The sequence below is a fragment of the Barbus barbus genome, assembly GCF_936440315.1.
Source record: "Barbus barbus genome assembly, chromosome: 35".
Lineage (NCBI taxonomy): Eukaryota > Metazoa > Chordata > Actinopteri > Cypriniformes > Cyprinidae > Barbus > Barbus barbus.
Genome location: NC_136763.1, coordinates 27,809,230 through 27,825,945, shown reverse-complemented (window position 1 = coordinate 27,825,945; position 16,716 = coordinate 27,809,230).

Sequence of the window (16,716 nt, the reverse complement as noted above, 5' to 3'; positions counted from 1 at the left end):
ACTTCATTGGGACCCAAACGGTTCAAGGTCCAAATGACAGTTTCAGTGCAGCTTCAAAGGGCTTTAAACAATACCAGACGATGAATAAGGGTGTTATCTAGCGAAACGATCGGTCATTTCAAAAATAAATAAAAAAGTTTAAGTTTTATAAGCACAAATGCTCGCCTTGCTCTGTTCTGTGATGCGCGTTCGTGACGTCACGTAATACGCAATTACGTGGAAAAGGTCACGGTTGAGGTAGGCGGAAGTACCGAGTCAGTGTTTACAAATGTGCGGAAGGAGGACCATATACACATATTCAAATGTCTTTGTGTCAGTTTATGGTTTAAAATGCCCATTTCGTGTGCGTATCCTGGGTGTTTTAATATTAAAAAGCCTACTGACTCGGTACTTCCACCTAAGTCAACCGTGACCTTTTCCACGTAATTTGCTAGATAACACCCTTATTCATCGTCTGGTATCGTTTAAAGCCCTTTGAAGCTGCACTGAAACTGTCATTTGGACCTTGAACCGTTTGGGTCCCAATGAAGTCCATTATATGGAGAAATGTTTTCATCAAAAACCTTAATTTCTTTTCTACTGAAGAAAGAAAGACATGGACATCTTGGATGACACGGGGGTGAGTAAATTATCAGCAAAAGTTTTTTTAAACGTGAACTAATCCTTTAAGTAAATAGGCACAACACTGATTTGACATAACACATTTGAGAGTCAGAAAACTTTATTTTTTGTCTGAATTTTGTAAAAAATAAAAAAAATGTGGAAAGCTAAGACTTTGTTTCAGGCCACAATGAACCTGCTCTGTCTTGTCTGTCTGTGTCATCTTTGCTCCACAATATATTTTTCACTGCGTGAGAACATTGTGTGTGGTGTGAGAGTTGCATGCCTTGTCGGACATAGCAACAGTAACTAAGGGGGCTAGGTCTTTGCAAAAGGTCAATTCACTGCAGGAAAAACCCAATAACTCCCTAACAACTGCTTAACAACATGGTTAAAAATACCTGGAACACCCTAGCAACTGCCTAATGATATGGTAAAAAAATTAAAAATACAAGGAACACCCTAGCGACTGCCTAACAACATGGTATAAAAAAAAAAAAAACACCCGGAAAAGCTAGTAATTTTAACAAGGAGGTAATTATCATGGGTGATTTCAACATTGACTGGGAAGATAAATCTACTAGAAAAAATCTTAAGCAGATAACTGATAGTTTTGATCTTGAACAATTAATTAGTGGACCTACTCGAATAACTACTTTTACTAAAAGTCAAATTGATCTAATATTTACTAATAGACCTGAGCGAATTTTGAAATCCTGTAATATGTTAACTGGTCTCTCTGACCACAATATGATTCTGGTAACTAGGAAACTAACGACATAATTGTAAGTTTATTAAAGATTACATGTCATTAGAGGCAGCTATGATGTATATGTATTCTATGGTTATTTCTCACATGACTTACTGTTTAACCACCTGGTCTCAAGCGAGTTCAGTGACTCTAAAACCTTTGGAGTCCTTATACAAACGTACACTTAAAGTCTTCAATAAGAAATCAGTACATTTTATCATCATTGTCCAATGCTGAAAAAATAGAATTTGTTAAGTTGGGAAAACATTATTAAATATGCAAATGTATGTGTGATGTATAAAATTATTTATGGTTTGCCTTCTCCCCCTCTTGGTCAGTTAGTTAATGTCATGGAACACAGAGAGCGCCGTGGAAAAGACAAAGTCTGTGTCCAAGTGCAGGTAAGGATATATTTAATAAACCAAAAGGCCAACAAGGCAAAAAACAAAGCAGTATAAGGAATGGGATGCAAGTCGGCAACACAGTGCATGTCTCCCCAGAGATGAACAAACACTACAAACAATCAATTCAACCAGGCAGAATGGTGAGAGAGAGGAGAATATATAGTCTGTGGCAATGGGGAACAGCTGAGGGTGTGATAAAGAGTGTCAGGTGAATGGAATCTGGAGAATTGAGTCCGGGAAGATGGGAGATGGCGACCTCTTGTGGTGAGAGGGAGAAACACAGGACCCGGACTCATGACAGTTCGTATTAGAACAACTGATTATTGCTCTACAAGAGGCGCATTAAGAGGAGACTATACCATACCGCTTAGACGAAGTAAATTTAGTCAGTCTGATTTTTCTGTCAAAGCTGCACAAGAATGGAATACTATTCCGACAACTATAAGAGATCTAGACACATATGCTTTATTTAGGGTTCAATTGAAGAATTGGTTAATCAGTACTCAAATTTGTCAACACTACAATCTTATATCTGCTAGCCATCCTATTATTATTTGTATTTTGTTTGCATTGTTTTTAATTGATCCTATATTGTTTTCAATAGACTACTGTATGATTGTATTGTGCAATTATAAAATTTTCTATTATGTATTTTTAATCAAATTGTCTTTAGGGTGACTTGTAAAATCTTGTCCAGGGACTACGGATGAAAAATGTCCTTTGGCTAATTCTTGTACATTTACAGGAATGTTTTATTAATGTACAATGTCCCTGTCAAACTAAATAAAATACATTTAAAAATAAATAAATAAAAAACACCCTAGCGACTACCTAACAACACGATAAAAAAAAAATACCCGGAACACCCTAGCGACTGCCTAACAATAAGGTAAAAAAAAAAATCACCCGGAAAACCCAGGCGACAGCCTAACAACATGGCAAAAAAAAACACCCAGATCACCCTAGAGACTGCCTAACAACAAGGTAAAAAAAAAAAACACCCGGAACAGCCTAGCAACTGCCTAACAACATGACAAAAAAAAAATCACCCAGAACTCCCTAGCGACTGCCTAACAACAAGGTAAAAAAAACCACCCGGAACAGCCTAGCAACTGCCTAACAACATGACAAAAAAAAAAATCACCCAGAACACCCTAGCGACTGCCTAACAACAAGGTAAAAACACAACCAGAACACCCTAGCGACTGCATAACAACATGGTAAAAACAACCAGAACAACCTAGCAACTGACTAACAACATGGTAAAAAACCCCACCCAGAACACCCTAGTGCAGGGGTGTCAAACTCAATTCCTGGAGGGCCGGAGACCTGCAGAGTTCAGATTCAACGCTAATTAAACACACCTGATCCAACTAATCAAGTCCTTCAGGCTTATTTTAAACGACATGGTATGCGAGTTGGAACAGGGTTGGAACGAAACTCTGCAAAGCTCCGGCCCTCCAGGAATTGAGTTTGACACCCCTGCTGTAGCGACTGCCTAACAACATGTTAAAAAAATAATCAACTGGAACACCCTAGTGACTGCCTAATAAAATGGGGGAAAAAAACACCCAGAACACCCTAGCGATTGCCTAACAACATGGTAAAAAATCACCCGGAACACCCTAGTGACTGCCTAACAACATGGTAAAAAAAAAACACCTGGAACACCCTAGCGTCTGCCTAACGACATGGTAAAAAAAAAAACCACCCAGAACACCCTAGCGACTGCCTAACAACATGGTAAAAAAACACCCAGAACACCCTAGCGACTGCCTAACAACATGGTAAAAAAAACACCCAGAACACCCTAGCGACTGCCTAACAACATGGTAAAAAAATCACCTGGAACACCCTAGTGACTGCCTAACAACATGGTAAAAATAAACACCCAGAAAACCCTAGCGACTGCCTAACAACATGGTCAAAAAAACAACAAGAAAACCCTAGCGACTGCCTAACGACATGGTTAAAACCACCCAGAACACCCTAGCGACTACCTAACAACAAGGTATAAAAAACACCAAGAAAACCCTAGCGACTGCCTAACGACATGGTTAAAACCACCCAGAACACCCTAGCGACTACCTAACAACAAGGTATAAAAAACATGTGGAACACCGTAGCAACTGCCTAACAACATGGTATAAAAACACCCAGAACACCCTAGCAAGTGCCTAACAACATTGTAAAAAATCACCTGGACACCCTAGCGACTGACTAACAACATGGTAAAAAAAAATCACCCGGAACACCATAGCGACTGCCTAACAACATGGAAAAAAAAACAGAACACCCTAACAACTGCCTACCAACACGGTAAAAACAACCAGAACAACCTAGCAACTGCCTAACAACATGGTAAAAAACCCCACCCAGAACACCCTAGTGCAGGGGTGTCAAACTCAATTCCTGGAGGGCCGGAGACCTGCAGAGTTCAGATTCAACGCTAATTAAACACACCTGATCCAACTAATCAAGTCCTTCAGGCTTATTTGAAACGACATGGTATGCGAGTTGGAACAGGGTTGGAACGAAAGTCTGCAAAGCTCCGGCCCTCCAGGAATTGAGTTTGACACCCCTGCAGTAGCGACTGCCTAACAACATGTTAAAAAAATAATCAACTGGAACACCCTAGCGACTGCCTAATAAAATGGGGGTAAAAAACACCCAGAACACCTTAGCGACTGCCTAACAATATGATAAAAAAAAATCACCCGGAACACCCTAGCGACTGCCTAACAACAAGGTAAAAAAAAATCACCCGGAACACGCTAGCGACTGACTAACAACATGGTAAAAAAAAAAATCACCCGGAACACCCTAGCGACTGACTAACAACATAGTAAAAAATCACCCAGAACACCCTAGCAAATGCCTAACAACAAGGTATAAAAAACACCTGGAACACCCTAGCGACTGCCTAACAACATGGAAAAAAAAAATCACATAATACACCCTAGCGACTGCCTAACAATATGGTCAAAAAAACACTAAGAACACCCTAGCGACTGCCTAACGACTTGGTAAAAACCACCCGGACACCCTAGCAACTGCCTAACAAAAAGGTTAAAAAAAAAACACCCAGAACACCCTAGCGATTACTTAACAACAAGGTAAAGAGAAACACCCAGAACACCCTAGCGACTGCCTAACAATATGATAAAAAAACACCCAGAACACCCTAGCGACTGCCTAAAAACATGGGGGAAAATAAAACCCAGAACACCCTAGCGACTGCCTAACAACATGATAAAAAAAATCACCCGGAACACCCTAGCGACTGCCTAACAACAAGGTAAAAAAAAATCACCCGGAACACGCTAGCGACTGACTAACAACATGGTAAAAAAAAAATCACCCGGAACACCCTAGCGACTGACTAACAACATAGTAAAAAATCACCCAGAACACCCTAGCAAATGCCTAACAACAAGGTATAAAAAACACCTGGAACACCCTAGCGACTGCCTAACAACATGGAAAAAAAAAATCACATAATACACCCTAGCGACTGCCTAACAATATGGTCAAAAAAACACTAAGAACACCCTAGCGACTGCCTAACGACTTGGTAAAAACCACCCGGACACCCTAGCAACTGCCTAACAAAAAGGTTAAAAAAAAACACCCAGAACACCCTAGCGATTACTTAACAACAAGGTAAAGAGAAACACCCAGAACACCCTAGCGACTGCCTAACAATATGATAAAAAAACACCCAGAACACCCTAGCGACTGCCTAAAAACATGGGGGAAAATAAAACCCAGAACACCCTAGCGACTGCCTAACAACATGATAAAAAAAATCACCCGGAACACCCTAGCGACTGCCTAACAACAAGGTAAAAAAAAATCACCCGGAACACGCTAGCGACTGACTAACAACATGGTAAAAAAAAAATCACCCGGAACACCCTAGCGACTGACTAACAACATAGTAAAAAATCACCCAGAACACCCTAGCAAATGCCTAACAACAAGGTATAAAAAACACCTGGAACACCCTAGCGACTGCCTAACAACATGGGAAAAAAAAATCACCCAATACACCCTAGCGACTGCCTAACAATATGGTCAAAAAAACACCAAGAACACCCTAGCGACTGCCTAACGACTTGGTAAAAACCACCCGGACACCCTAGCAACTGCCTAACAACAAGGTTAAAAAAAACACCCAGAACACCCTAGCGATTGCTTAACAACAAGGTAAAGAGAAACACAGAGAACACCCTAGCGACTGCCTAACAATATGATAAAAAAAACACCCAGAACACTCTAGCGACTGCCTAACAACATGTTAAAACAAATCGTAGCAACTGCCTAAAGACAATAAAAAAACAAAACCTACGGTGGCCGAGAGAGCTCAAGGCGCTGCAACTTCAGAAAACACATGCAAATAGAAAAAGCACCAGCAAATCAAGAGAACATCTTCTTCCGTTTGACAGCAGGTGGTGCAAATGCTCACAGTACATCCAAATAAATTTAATTTGCAGTGCGTTTCTTTGTTTGGTTGTGTTGTGCGCATTTGCAGTGTGTGCGTTGTAAAATTGAGGAAGAAGTTTTCTTAATTTGAAGGTGTTTTTTTTATTTGCACCATGTTGAGCTCTCAGCCACCGTACAAAACAGCTGGAACACCCTAGCAACTGCCTTGCAACATGGTACAAAAAAAAACCTTAGCGACTGTACTTTCCTTTGAATTGTCTCAGGAGTAGAAGATTTCCAGCAACACTGAAAGAATATATTACTGCTATATATACCTACATGAATTTCCCCTGCTGGTAAAAACTCTGGTAAAACTTTAGAATAAGGTTCCATTTATTAACATTAGTTAACATGAACTAGAGAATGAACAATACTTCTACAGCATTTATTAATCTTAGTTAATGTTAATTTCAGCATTTACTGATGCAATATTAAATTCACAAGTTGTGTTTGTTAACATTAGTTAATGTATTGTGAACTAACATGAACTAACAATGAACAACTGTATTTTCATTAACTAACATTAACAAAGTTTAATAAATAGTGTAATAAATGCATTGTTCATTGTTTGTTCATGTAAGTTAATACTATAACTAATGCTAATAAATGGAATCTTATTCCATTGTTACCAAAACTCTTTTTCATACTTTCAAACATCTGAAAACATTCACTAGGCTTCAGATCATAAAATGCCCCTTCAAGTCTTTGTTTATTGCGAACATAAATCTACTCTGATATCTTTGTATAAATATTATTATGGGATGCTCATGTGCTATAACTCTTATTTTGTGGACAGGTTTTATTAGTGGTGACTATTCATACTTAGCATGAATTTTAAATTCAGACACCAATGCTTTTGTGGGGACCAGATACCACTATACAAAACACTCAGAGCAACCTAGCAACTGCATATCGACACCATGGCAACAAGCCACAACATCCTGGCACCGCAGTGGCTGATTGTGCACTGCTGTAAACACAGAAGCGTGTTGAAGGATGAACTCTGAGGGCAAGAAAGGGTTAAATCAATGTTGATTCATCAGATGTCATGAGTTTCTCAGGATAAATTAGATGAGGATTTTCATTTATGTGCAAAGCCCAGCGGGGACAACTACACGCTGATGGCAAACAGGAAAAAAGATAACGAATATGAGCATAATTGCATTGTGTCTTGTGTAATTAGTGAGATGAATGTGAATGAGCTGTTTGTGTGTTTTGTGCTGAAGTGTTGGAGAACAGCAAGCAGTGACGTGCTGTGTGTGATGATGATACTGCGAGGCTCGTGGCTGATTTCTGCAGTCATGACTGTAGTGTTAGTGCTGGAGGTGTGAGTCAGTGCTGACATGTTAAGCTCATTCTGACCTCCATTTTTCAAGGAAGAGAGAAAACAGCACAACATCACGTGGTGCTCGAGCATATTAAAACACATAGACTTCTGATTAGCTTCAACTGCGATGCAGAGAAGATGCTGAACATTGATGCATGACTAGACTGTGATCAAAACATGGGAAAGCCACCACATGTATTTTTCATATCATATATTTATGAGGCTTGCATAAGAATTAAAAAATTTCCAAGCAAGCAAATGCACTTGGTTTGAAAGCTGTAATGCACAAAACAAGAAGAAAGCCGATTTAACAGGCGATAATATCAGCTGGCATAAACACATCTGCTTTAATAAAATTAGCACTGGACTGTAAAAATATGGATGTGATGCTAGAATATGAAGATGCTTTCTATTGCTTACACTCTGTACTCGAGCAGATTTCGTGTTCACTGCTAAGTGCTTATATTCTGGCAATCTGCCATCCTGTTTCCCTCTAACGATAAGTGCTGCATTAATTATTAAGCTTAATGTCATATTTCTGTAAGAGCATTGTGTTGATCCTAAATGACATCAGCGAAGCGATTTGTCCTTTTTGCTGAGATGCTCCAGCATCACAGGCTGCTTTACACATAGCAGTGAACGCATCTCCATGGAAACTGGCAGTAAAGTGTGAGATTGTGTGTATTGTGGTGCTTGAGGAAGAGCTCAGGTCCAGATGCCTCTTTGAGCAGCACACAATCATCAGTCCCTAGTCTTCCTCCTCAGCTCTCTGCAGACAGATGACTCTCTAGAGTAGGACTGAATGTGTTCTCAGCCACAGTGAGGTAATGACAAACCCTGACATTGACAGTTCTGAGGACAGTTTGATGAAGATGAGCATACCTCATGACCTCATGCAGTCAGTAATGAAAACATGATACCTTATTCACTGAATTCAGATGATTTACTCCTCACAGAAGAATCACTGTATTTATATATAGGCTAGCCCTCAAATTCAGAGTCACTCCATTTGAATGAGCATTAATATTCAGTATGATTTGTAGTGCATCCTGATAAAGAGGAGTTTTGAGCTGGAGTGAGACTGAATTCAGACGAGATGTGAGTGAATCTGCTGCTGTTGATGAATGCTGTCAGGAGCATCATTGCTGACCGATCAAACTCTCGCTCTTTCAGTGCTCTCTAGTGGCTGATCAGAAAAACATAGCAACAGCATCCTTCTGTTCACTTTACATATATACATATATATATTACACACACACACACTGACTCTCTCGCTCTCTCTCTGTCAGTTCAATTCAATTCAATTCAAGTGTGCTTTATTGGCATGACAAGAACTATAGATTTGTATTGCCAAAGTAATTGCAGCTGGGCTGCTGACAAATAGTGCATATATGTATTAACAGAAAGAAAAAGAATAATAATAATTGCAATAATAATAATGTATAAAAGTATTGCAAAAATTTGTAGTGCAAAATGAATTACTAATGTAAGTATATAAACTAGAAATAAAACATAAGATAAGAGATTAGACATATTTACGGAGGCAAAATGTACATCGAAGTAATATAATAAAGTAATATGGTTTAATATAATCTAGATGTGCTGGAAACATCAGATCAGGGCAGATTGAGTGTTTTCTCTTCTATGGTGACAGGCAGACAAACACACAGCAGTTCTTGTGTTCTGCTAACAGATAGGGTAGTTTCTCCTGGTTTGAAAGAGTTTTAAATGTCGGATGGATCTGCTGTATTTAATCAGAGAACACTGTCCGTATATCTGTGTATTTGGAGCATTCTGTTAGGAAGTGCAGTTCTGTTTCCATCTGATTCAGATCACAGTGTGAACACAATCTCTGCTCCGGGGGCAGCCCGTCTCTATCATCAGCTTGTGTCCGCTGAGTCTGTATCTGGTCAATGTGCTTCTCAGCTTCTTATCTGACACTGTGTACAGATACTCTGCCATACTGTACTCTCTCTTTAGGGCCGAATAGCATTGCATTTTACTCTGTTGTTGTGTTTTGGTTTGCCAATGAGTGATGTAACTCTGTTTGATTTGTGCAGTTGTCACGGTATGCTTTCCCAAGGAGACAGGCGGATGAGGAATGCAAAACAAAAATCCAACTTTATTAAATGAAACAGAAGATAAATCCAGGTAGCTGCATAAACATAACATCAAGACGAGACAAGGACAAAGACTAAACTGAATGCTTATAAAGGAACTAGAACAAAGGAGCAAAATAGATAATTAATTGGAACACAGGTGAAAAGACTAAACGATGATTAACTAATAACAGGAAACAACAACAGGAAGAACCAAATAAGGGCAAAAGAGGACTAAAGAGAAACTAAACTGTGACAGATATCGCCCCACTCCCGGAAGGTGCGTCCCACACCGTAACATACACATAACGGGCGGGGGGCGGGCGCTCTGGAGGCTGGAGCCGGGCCAGGACAGGGAGGAGACCAGGAGGAAGCCTCCAGGGTGGATCAGGGGCCTTGGGAGGCCATGGCGGATCAGGTGACACGGGAGACCATGGCGGATCAGGAGACACGGGAGGCCATGGTGGATCAGGAGACACGGGAGGCCATGGCGGATCAGGAGACACGGGAGGCCATGGCGGATCAGGAGACACAGGAGGCCCTGGAGGGACTATTTTTTGGGTTGGCCGAGATGGCACAGGGAGTTCCGTGGCTTTGCCTTCGGCCCGGCCACGCAGGCCAGGGGTATATAGCCCCCACAAAAAAAAATTCTTGGGGAAGTTCCCTCCAGGGAACAATTGAGGAGAAGCGGGCTCTGTGGAGCGCTCAGGAGGAGCGGACACTGGAGGACGCTCGGGAGGAGCGGATACTTGAGGGCGCTCTTGCTGCGCGGACATTTGAGGGCGCTTGTTCTGCCCTTTATCTCAAACGCCTTGCTTGAGTATGCAGTCAGATAACGCCTCCCAAAGACAACAGACACAGGAATTGTTTCCAAGGTTTACTGCTGCCCAAGGAATAACGTAAAACTGTAAAAATACAAAATACAGAATCCTAAATGTACAGCGTCGATTACATGTTTGCATAAGCACAACAAAGGCTTTTACATTGAGTATAGTTAGTATCAACTATAACAGAAACAGATTGTGCATTCATGAAACAAAGAAAACTAAATTTACATCTGGGATATAAGATATAACAATTAAATATGCATAGGAGTTATAATGTAGCAACATCTACATACCGAAAGTGCCTTCAAAACAACTTAAATAAAGGAGCAATAGTAGCCATGACCGCATGCTCTTCTTTGCTGCAGGGCTCACGTTTGTGATGTCATCATATAAGGACATTAACAAAATTATATGCAATACCCAACTTTGAACAAAAGGGGTCACTTTACTACAACTTTTATATCAAATAAATGCAGAATGTTCATATAGAACAGCACAGCGCTCCTTCAGCGCGGATACTTGAGGGCGCTCGGGAGGCGCGGAGCTGGACGGGACCAGCGGAGACGCAGGAGTGCTGGAAGGGACCAGCGGAGACGCGGGAGAGCTGGATGGGACCAGCGGAGACGCAGGAGAGCTGGACGGGACCAGCAGAGACGCAGGAGGGCGTTCTTGTAGCGCGGACTCTCGGGGGCGCTCTGCCAGTGCGACTTCTCGGGGGTACTCTGGAAGCACGGATCCGTACGGGACCAGCGGGGACGCAGGAGAGCTGGGTGGAACCAGTGGAGACGCAGGAGAGCTGGGCGGAACCAGCGGAGACACAGGAGAGCTGGACTTCAAGACGAGACAAGGACAAAGACTAAACTGAATGCTTATAAAGGAACTAGAACAAAAGAGCAAACTAGATAATTAATTGGAACACAGGTGAAAAGACTAAACGATGATTAACTAATAACAGGAAACAAGAACAGGAAGAAACAAATAAGGGCAAAAGAGGACTAAAGAGAAACTAAACCGTGACAGCAGTAATTTGATTGATTCTGATGTTGTGATTCAGAGCATCAGTAGATGTTAGTGAAGCATCAGGACTGAAGCTCTGGATCAGCTGAGGGAAGGGGTTGCTTGCTTTGATCATCTCTTGGTATTGCAGGGCTTTATAATGATATGATCGGGGGCCACTGAGTTTCAGATGTTTACAGAATTTAATTGCTCTTTTTTGTATCTTTATGATTAAAGGATATTTGCCTAATTCTGCCCTGCATGCGTTATTTGTTGTGTGCCGGTGCACGTGTAATATAGTTTTACAGAGTTCTGCATGCAGGGTCTCAAATGGATGTTTTTCCCATTTGGTGAGATCTTGATTTGGATTTGTCAGTGGACCCCACACCTCACTGCCATAGAGGGCAATGGGCTCAATTACTGATTCTAATATTTTCAGCCAAATTCTAACAGGGATTTCTATAGGACATTGTCTTTTTATGGCATAGAAGGCCCTGCGTGCTTTATCTCTCAGTTCTGTCACAGCATGGTTAAAGTTTCCTGTGGAAGTGATTGTCAAACCCAGGTAGTTGTAGTGTGATGTGTGTGTTATCTGGTTAGTGACTAATGTAAATGTGGGTTGTGTTCCCTGGGTTCTGGATCTTTTCTGAAATATAATAATTTTGGTTTTCTTCAGGTTGACTGTCAGGGCGGTCCGTGTACTTGGCGGCCAACAGATTTTCCTTTTGAAATTAGAAAACCAAAATCGGGAATCGAGCGTTCACTCATTTTTTGATTTAATATTGAAAGTAGAAAAATTAGAAAACGGCTCCTTTTTCGGTTTTTCAATTTTTTCCAAGAAACGAAAAACAAGAATTAAGCTTAATTTTTCGTTTTTCGTTCGGGGTAGAAAAATGCATAAACAGATTGAATATTCGATTTCTACACGTGGGCGGGAATTAAATGTCCCTTTCTGCTGATTGGTCAGCCGAAGATCAAACCTTGCCGTCATCAGTTCTTCCGCAGTTTCGCAAGGCAGAATAATAGTCCTCCACTGCTGTAGGTGTACGAATTCTTGGTGCGTTTATTGCAACTACATTTAATCTTTTTCTCATGAAACAACCAGATTAATTAATAGCTTGACACAACTCGTACCGGCGCAGAGTGGGAGACAGCAGAACCAGATCATCTGATCTGTGAGTTGTGTAGAGCGAGGCCAGGGCTGCAGATCGCTCCAGACTGAGCGCCAGGTCATTGATGTAAATGTTAAATAATGTTGGGCTTAAGCAGCAGCCCAGTCTCACTGCACGCTCCTGGGAAAGATACCCTGTACGTTTGGTGCTGATTTTTACTCCACATTTACTTTCAGTGTACATTGATTTGATAAGGTCATAGGTTTTACCTCCTATGCCACTTTCAATAATTTAATAAAATAGTCCTTGGTGCCAAATTGAGTCAAAAGCTTTTTGAAGTCGATAAAGCATGCATATATTTTACCTTTATCTTGGTTAACATGTTTTTCAATTAGAGTATGTAATGTATAGATGTGATCAGATGTACGGTAATTTGGTAAAAATCCAATTTGACTTCTGCTCAGTACATTGTGTGTGATGATGAAGTCTAATAGTCGAGCGTTTATTATGCTACACAATAACTTTCCCAGGTTGCTGCTCACACAGATGCCTCTGTAGTTGTTAGGATCAAATTTATCTCCGTTTTTAAAGATTGGTGTTATCAAGCCTTGATTCCAGATGTCAGGGAAGTAACCTACACGCAGAACCACATTGAATAGTTTTAGAATGGCCAATTGGAATTTACTGCTTGTGTGTTTTATCATTTCATATGATATCCCATCAGGTCTCTCTCTGTCTTTCTCTCTCTCTCACACACACACACACACACATGTTGGTTTTTGTGGTTTATGGGGACTCTCCATAGGCGTAATGGTTTTTATACTGAACAAACTTTGTGTGCTATTGCCCTACACCAACCCTACACCTAAACTTAGCCCTCACAGGAGACTTTGTGCATTTTTAGATTTTCAAAAAAACACCATTTAGTATGTTTTTTAAGCCTTTTGTATTACGGGGACATAGGCAGTGTCCTCATAAACCACCTTCATATTGTAATACCTCTGTCATACCCATGTCATTATACAAATTTGTGTCCTCATAAACCACATAAACATGCACACTGACTCTCTCTCTCACTCTCTCATATACACACACACACACACACACACACACACACACTGACTCACTCTATCTCTCTCACACACACACACACACACACTGACTCACTCTCTCTCTCTCACACACACACACACACACACACACACACTGACTCTCTCTCTCTCTCTCACACACACACACACACACACACACACTGACTCACACTCTCTCTCTCTCACACACACACACACACACTGACTCACTCTCTCTCTCTCACACACACACACACACTGACTCACTCTCACACACACACACACACTGACACGCTCTCTCTCTCTCCCTCTCTCTCTCAAACACACACACACTGAATCACACTCTCTCTCTCTCTCACACACACACACACACACACACACACTGACTCTCTCTCTCTGTGTCAGAGTGCATGCTGGGAGTGAACGGAGTGTGGTGAGGGTGAGTGCGTGTTGTGGCCGTGTGCTAAAAAACTTTTCTATCTTCTATCTTTTTTTTTTGTGTATGTTTGTTTTTATGTGTTGAATTTATTCGTGCAATTAAAATTTAAAGGTGTTTGCGTCTGCGACCAGCGTTGTGCTGGGAGGCATGACGAACCAAAACACAATGAGTTTTAAAGACTTAACCCGCCACCATGGAGTGAAGGTGGAGTCTAGAATTAATGTGGAGCAGTGTTGTTTAGCGGTGGGAGAGATTGTAGGACATGATCATATTGTCTCAGCATCGCGAATGAACAGTGCAATTGTTTTTTTTTTTTAAATAGTTGAAAGGGCAAATGACGTTGTTCAAAGCGGCGCTGTGTTTAATGGTTCACTCGTGGCGGTTTTACCTTTGAGTACCCCGTCAAAAAAGATCATACTGTCCAACGTACCTCCGTTTATCAAAGATGAAATACTGGTGCAAGAGGTATCTTGGTATGGAAAACTGGTTTCTCCTATAAAGAAAATTCCTCTCGTGTGCAAGTCAACTTTAGTGAAACATCTTGTCTCATTCAGAAAACAAGTTCTGAAAAATGGAATTGATGAGATCGATCTGGTTTATAAGTTCAAAATTGATGGGTTCGATTATACAGTGTTTGCAACATCTGACACTACAATTAAATGTTTTAGTTGTAGTAAGATCAGACATCTAGTTCGTGATTATCCTAATAAAAAGAACAGTGCAGGTGCGAGCACAAGCTCGGGACTGGGGTTTTCTGTTCTTCCTCTGGTTGAGATCGCGAGTGATACAGTCACTGCCGGTATGTCTCTGGTGGAAGCTGGTGAGATTGAGCCCGGGCCGATCACAGATGTGGCTGTCGAGAATAACCCTGATACACTTGAGATTGTTACCGAGCCTAGTAAAAATGATACTCCCTCGATGTCTGATGAGCAGGCTGAACATTTTGAAAACGTTTGTGTAATAGAGGCTGATGAAATTGATGTGGAAGACGATGTTGATTTTGAAAAGGAAGCTAAATCTGTTTTCAAGATCCCAGTTAAAAGAAAGAAAAAAACCTGTAGAAAAACAAGCTTTTAAACAAGTAAAGAAAGATGAGGGTGGTAATGAGAATGTGGGTTCAGACAGTATTAGAGATTCCTCTGATTCAAATGTGTCTCAGGGTTCAAATTTGTCTATAAGTTCTCAAAGTGAAAACTTGGATTGTTTGTATAAAGCTGATGACATTAGTAAATTTCTGCAAGAAACAAAGGGATTGAAAGGAATGCAAGTTGAATTTTTTTTCCCTGATTGTAAACAAGTCATCAATGATGTAAGGTATTTAATGAAAGAGGGAGCCTTTCAAGATGTGGAGATTTACCGTCTTAGAAAACTTGTGAACAAACTTAAAAAAATTCTAAAGATGATGAGGCTGTCAACTTATAAAATTCTGCCAAATATTGTTTCTTTGGAAGCTCTTCTAATTTTTTTTGTTCTGGTCTCTAAAACAAAAATGACAAATTTTAAAATCGGATCTTTAAACTTAAATGGTGCCAGAGATGGTCTTAAAAGAATGATGTTATTTGAGTTTATCAGACAAAAGCAAACAGATATTCTGTTTTTACAAGAAACACACAGTGATTTTAAAAATGAGACCGACTGGAGAAGAGACTGGAGAAGAGTCACAAATCCTCTATTAGTGGAGGTGTTGCTGTTTTGTTTTTAATGCATTTTTTACCTCTGTCTTGTGAAGTTGAGGAGGTAATAAGTGGTCGTTTTTTAAAGGTCAAAGTGAAATTTGAGAAAATCACTATGGTGCTTCTGAATTTATATGCACCTACAAAGGTGTCACACACAGGCTAGGAGACACGGAGGAGTATAGTCAGTACAAGGGTTTATTGGAACAGGTGCAAGTGAGAATACTGAGAGGTGAAGCGGGGGCAGGATCCAGGAGGTGAGATCAGCGGTGTGCACAGCCGCGGGGAGGAGTGGGGCTTGGAGGTTCCAGGAACGGTGGAGAGCAGGAGCGGTGGAGATCAGGATCGGTGGAGATCAGGAACGATGGAGAACAGGAGTTCTGTGGGGAAGTAACACAAGGTTAAGTCATCTGGCTAGGTTCGGGTAGTGAACGGTAGACCGGACGAGGATGGAGTGCTGGCGGTGAGTGGATATAGTGCTGGTAATTAGCAGGTGGCAGGTGCGAGGAATCAGAACTCAGGTGACTGTGATCTGGGTAACGTGGGTGCAGGTGACTGTGATTCTCTGACATTACCCCCTCCTCCAGGGGCGGCTCCTGACGCCCTACCACGGCGACGGGGGCGGCCTCGGCCTCTGGGTGCGGGACGACTAGGATGGTTGCGATGGAATTCTTCGAGGAGCAAGGGGTCGAGGATGTCGTCCCTGACCACCCAGGATCTTTCCTCTGGGCCATACCCCTCCCAGTCCACCAGGTACTCGAGCCGGGCGCCCCGTCGCCGCGAGTCCAGGATGTTGCGGACTCGGTAGACCTCAGCTCCATCGATCATCTCCGGAGGAGGGGGCGCGTCCGGTCCCATGGGTTCTGTGGTAGAGGGGGAGAAGGGTTTGAGTAGTGAGACGTGGAAGGTGGGGTGGATGCGATACCTGGGGGG